The sequence below is a fragment of the Schistocerca gregaria genome, chromosome 4 (assembly GCF_023897955.1).
Source record: "Schistocerca gregaria isolate iqSchGreg1 chromosome 4, iqSchGreg1.2, whole genome shotgun sequence".
Lineage (NCBI taxonomy): Eukaryota > Metazoa > Arthropoda > Insecta > Orthoptera > Acrididae > Schistocerca > Schistocerca gregaria.
The window spans coordinates 681,136,747-681,142,746 of record NC_064923.1 but is presented as its reverse complement, the minus strand read 5'-3'; positions in this window follow the sequence as shown (position 1 = coordinate 681,142,746).

Sequence of the window (6,000 nt, the reverse complement as noted above, 5' to 3'; positions counted from 1 at the left end):
AATCAACAGAGTATTAGAGCTGTCGTGTTACAATCTCTCCTGTCCTAACCTGGTGTCTTTACTCTGTAGAGGCCTAAAGCGAAGTCCCAGATCACAGAGCCCTCTCTAACTCGGCTGTCTTTCTGCTGGAATTGAGTGAACACGGAAATTCCGAGTTCCGACGAATAGAAAATACGAACACTGTTAAACTATTTCCTACTCCTTTCTATCTCATTATACTTCAGCCAATCGCTCAGAGAGGGGCTGACGGAGCCAGAGAACTTCTATCATTCCATGACAAGATTATGAAATTAATGAATGAAAACTCTGCACGTAGACTCTGCATGTAGACACAGCGCAAAAGTTCGGAATCTCCAGAAAAATACAGAATGACGCAGTGAGAAGGCAGCATTTCCAAAGTTTAAACTGAACGTTATTCCGAGGCGTCACAACGAAGTTTTACATGCCTCTCTCCAAAACCACACCTGGATAGAGATCTCTTACCTTGCTCAAAGCCTCTTTTAAGGAATTTGGTATTCAGTTTGATAGAAAAATGGGACGTCCCCTGTCCCGCTAAGGGAGGTGGCCAGGAAACGAGGATGCTCGGGAGTTCAGGAGTGGCTACCTGCTCTCCCGGCTAGAGCGTAACATTCTTATGAGGCCGCTAGTGCACTCAGCTTGTAATCAGTTCCTGGAAGCAATCGCCAAACTGCAAAAGAAGGCGAAAGGAACAGTGAAATGAAAAGCAATCACTGGCGATGCTGACTGCGGTCTGCAATTATAAAGCAGCGTAACTGAGTGACTAATTGACTGATGGAACTTGCGTATCATGCTTTGAAATGTGTTAGTGGCCAGTTTCAGAGAAAAATGGCCACCTTACACCTTTCCTGTCGCACTGTAACACAGATGGTGTTACTGGATGACATCCCGCTCCCTGCAAGACAACGCGTGTGGTTCCAACATGACGGGGCGCCGGCACATTTCAGTCGTCGTGTGCGTCGATTCCTGGACCGACGGTTCCCAGAAACGTGGATTGGCAGAGGTGGTCCTGTACCATGGCCTGCTCGATCCCCAGATAAGTCCCCTCTGGACTTTTTTGTGTGGGGTGAGATGCGCAACCTTGTTTACGTAACTCCTGTAGCATCAGAAGAGGATCTGGTTGTCCGGAAAGTACCAGCAGCAGGAACAATTCAGGATACTCCTGGGGTTTTTGCCCGTGTCAGATAGAACATGGTCCGACGGTGTATCCTTTGTTTACGTGTCAATGGAAGCATTTTTCAAAATCTACTGTAACTGAAATTGGGTTGTGTTAATGTGTTGTCTCTTGGTCATAAAGAAATGGAAAAGTCTTTGTTGGTTTAATTAATTTGCCGCCAGAGAAATCTTCCTCTACCGGTTTAAATACTCCTCATAGGAGAAAATGACATTAGGGAAAAATATTTGGCCGGCCAGAGTGGCCGAGCGGTTCTAGGCGCTACGGTCTGGAGCCGCGCGACCGCTACGGTCGCAGATTATAATCCTGCCTCGGGCATGGATGTGTGTGATGTCCTTAGGTTAGTTAGGTTTAAGTAGTTCTAAGTTCTATGGGACTAATGACCACAGCAGTTGAGTCCCATAGTGCTCAGAGCCATTTGAACCATTTGATGTCCTTAGGTTGGTTAGGTTTAAGTAGTTCTAAGTTATAGGGGACTGATGACCTCAGAAGTTAAGTCCCATAGCGCTCAGAGCCATTTGAACCAGAAATATTTGTTTTGATGTCCCATACAACCTCCCAGAGTTTGTCGGTTTAAATACTTTTCACCCTGTATAACTCTAAATACTTATTCACTGGTTTTATGATTGTGATCAGATACGCCACCACTTTCACGTTGCCCGTCGCAGCCAGAAAGTCACTTCTAATCTATGCGTAACTCATAGTAATTTCTGGTGTAAAGCTGGCCCTCGTTTGCATCTATTTGTCGCTCGTTTGTAGCTCAGGCCTGATGATTCCTGTCTGGGGTTGCACTCCAGATTTCAAAAATTTCCGTCTCTTCATTCTCTCACTCTCTTTGTTGGCCTTCTACAGACTGAATCTGTTATCATCTTTTGTTGCCTCTGACAGATCTAGTTTCTCCTGTGAGTTTGGAGTGTGTTACTACTGTATCTCTACAAGGAATTTCCATCTGCGCTCTCGTTACCATTCAAACTGTCGTATGGGTTCCTTCTTGCAGCAAAATTTTCCTTCCCGTCGACAAAACTCCCTGTCTGCTGAGACCTTGATTGGTGCCATACCAGCTGAGTCGTGTGGCAGCTGATTCAGTACCGATTCGAAATATTTAATAAACGTATCACCGGTATCGTGCTACTCATTGCAGTAAATGCACGCTACTCAATACCTCAGGTTGGTCTGTGGATGGTATTTTGCAATTTATAGGCATCGATTTCTGGTTGAAATCTCATGTGAGTATCTCACGCATGTTTCGATTACTGCCACTAATAGGGGCAGGGCTTTGATGGTAGCTATTTGCTCTCTTTTTAGCTCTGAGGCCAAGGGCGTAACCAGGATCTGAACTAGGGGGGGGGGGGGGGGGCAGTCTCAGGAAACAAGGACTCGAGACAACATACAGCACTTCTTTTTAAATAAAACAGTAAACCAGTGAAAAACTGCTTTTAATAAACATTTTAAATACAAGAAACCTCTTGTACAATCCGAGAAAGCATGCAGCATTTCTTTGCCTCCCCCCCCCTCCCCCACTGTCCCTCGCTCGGTACACCCATGTGTAAGGCCGATTTTTGTAGTCTTGTAGTCTTACGATCTCTGCTTCGAAATCGGCGAATGGTCTGCAATCTTACTGACACAACTCGCACAACCACTTCGTCGCTCATGCGCCTGCTAGTGAGCTAGAGTTTACGCTGAATTGCACAGGAATTCGGCAAACTGTTACTAAATTGATCGATCCATGTCTTTACATGTAGCTCTCCAATCGCTGTGCAGGACAGAAACTTGATTAAAGAGGCTATGTGCTCGTTACTGAAATTTTGTCCTGCTATTGATACGTCCACACTACCCTCATAATAACCCATTCTGGTACTGGCGAAGTCACATCACCTATTTGCTCAGAGCACGACCTCAACATTTCCTCTGTATCACACGCTATTGGCGCCATGATTAGCGGTACCTGGCATCCCTCCCTTTTTTTTCTTTGTAAACGTCTCACCCAAGCATGATAAAATCTTTCGATTCGGAGAAATGAAGTCACAGACAAAGCTCATTCCTTCAGTACCTGAACCTCTGTGCGGTGTTCACTTTCTCTGTGTTCTTTTCATGAGTGTTCAAGATAGATTCCGTCTGCCCGGGTGTAGCCATGTTGTTCTCATCATTCATCCGTTTTGGTTACGCAGTCTAATTTTTCATTGAGCAGATCAAAGCTTCTGTCTAAGCCAATGCTTTCTTGTACCATGCTTTCACGTCTAACAGGAACTGCTTTCTATTGGCATTTGCTCTTTGTCTATCAGCCTGTATTTTTATCTCTTTATGCTACTTCCCTTCTACAAGCCTCTTCTTTCCTGTATTGTAAATAAAAAGCGCCTTTTCTTGAAACAGAGTATTTTCTTTCTTCGAGACACGTTTTGCCTTTTTCTTTAAGGTATCTTCAGTGGAATCTAGCCGGCCGAAGTGGTCGAGCGGCTCTAGGCGCTACAGTCTGGAGCCGTGCGACCGCTACGGTCGCAGGTTCGAATCCTGCCTCGGGCATGGATGTGTATGATGTGTAAGTAGGCTGTTTAGGTTTTTATATTGGTAACGCCACGTAGCGCTCTGTATAAAAATCACTGGCTGTGCTGTGTGCAGTCTGTGGCTAGTTTCCATTGTTGTCTGCTATTGTAGTGTTGGGCAGCTGGATGTTAACAGCGCGCAGCGTTGCGCAGTTGGAGGTGAGCCGCCAGCAGTGGTGGATGTGGGGATGTCATGAACTGCTATATATATTATCACTTTTGAACGCTATTGAGGTAAATACATTGTTTGTTTTATTATCAAAATCTTTCATTTGCTAACTATGCCTATCAGTAGTTAGTGCCTTCAGTAGTTTGAATCTTTTATTTAGCTGGCAGTAGTGGCGCTCGCTGTATTGCAGTAGTTCGAGTAACGAAGATTTTTGTGAGGTAAGTGATTTATGAAACGTATAAGTTAATGTTAGTCGGGGCCATTCTTTTGTAGGGATTTTTGAAAGTCAGATTGCGTTGCGCTAAAATTTTTGTGTGTCAGTTTAAGCACAGTCATGTATAATTGTTCAAAGGGGACGTTTCATAGATGTCCTTAGGTTAGTTAGGTTTAAGTAGTTCTAAGTTTTAGGGGACTTATGACCTCAGAAGTTAAGTCCCATAGTGCTCAAAGCCATTTGAACCATTTGAAGTGGAATCTAGAATGATAGAGTTTTATTTTGATATGCGAGATTTGTAGATTATAAAACAGTTCGCATCTTATTTTTTACGTAAATAGGTGGTTACTTACAGTTAATCGTATTTTTGGATGGCATCTGCGTTTCCTCTTATCTAGTCACATGCTGGAGGTTGCACTACAACTTCACCTACGAAAAATAAGCAGATTCTAATGTTACGAACTCTTTTCTTCACAATTTTCGTATTTTTTCGTTAACTACAGTGGTGCACTACCAGTCTTCTGTCACTAGTTGTAGAAGTTCCAATGAAAACTGTAATTTAAATTCGTAACTACTCTGTGTTCACTTTATGTCTCTTCTTGTTTGGTTTTTTTATGCATATAACTGTAAGTGACTTACGTAAAAAGCAAGAAGTGTACGGTTTTATAACCTAAAAACCTCGAGTATCAAAACAAAACTGTATCATTCTAGATACCACTGTAGATGCCATAAAGTAGAAGGCGAAACACGTCTGGAAAAAATAAAATACATTGGAGCAAGAAAAAGTAGTTTTTTATTTACAAAACGAATATTTCTGTGCTTTCTACGGATGATGACCACGCAAATAAAGTTTTCTCTTCTATCTCTTTCCTGTGATTCCCTTCAATACGAAATAGAATTGATCAGAAAGTGTGTTATCACACGTCAAAAACGAGAGAAACAAGTCTGCAGCATCAAAGATCGTGAGTAACAGAACTTAGGGGCGAAATCGAATTTCGCCCTGAAAAACACGAAAAACGTTTTGTCGTTTGCAAATGACAAACTGCGTGTTCAACATATATTCCGTCTGCCCGAGTGTAGACATGTTCTCAACTTTCATCCGTTTTGGTTCAAATGGCTCTGAGCAGTATGGGACGTAACTTCTGAGGTCATCTGTCCCCTAGAACTTGGAATTACTTAAACCTAACTAACCTAAGGACATCACACACATCCGTTTTGGTTGCATGGTAAGTGTAAAACTGCCAACTCAAATAATAGTATCACGCAAAGTGTGTGTCATGAAATATACAATTACATTTCCGAATTATTACTCTAGACCTAATTTTTCAGCATTACATAAGAGTGCAGCATAGAATGAATCTCTGACGTACGTCTTCAGTTCAGTATGTAAAATAATGTAAAATTTAAAGCGCATGTATGGCTCTTGATAAACGTAAATCGCTTTACTCCATACTTTACATAACTTCCACAAGATGCTAAAATGTCACAATAACTTTTAGGAAGAGTACAAAATAATAGCAACTACAGTAGCATTATTGTTGTTGTTGTTGTTGTCTTCAGTCCTGAGACTGGTTTGATGCAGCTCTCCATGCTACTCTATCCTGTGCAAGCTGCTTCATCTCCCAGTACCTACTACAACCTACATCCTTCTGAATCTGCTTAGTGTACTCATCTCTCGGTCTCCCTCTACGATTTTTACCCTCCACACTGCCCTCCAATGCTAAATTTGTGATCCCTTGATGCCTCAAAACATGTCCTACCAACCGATCCCTTCTTCTAGTCAAGTTGTGCCACAAACTTCTCTTCTCCCCAATCCTATTCAATACCTCCTCATTATTTACGTGATCTATCCACCTTATCTTCAGTATTCTTCTGTAGCACCACA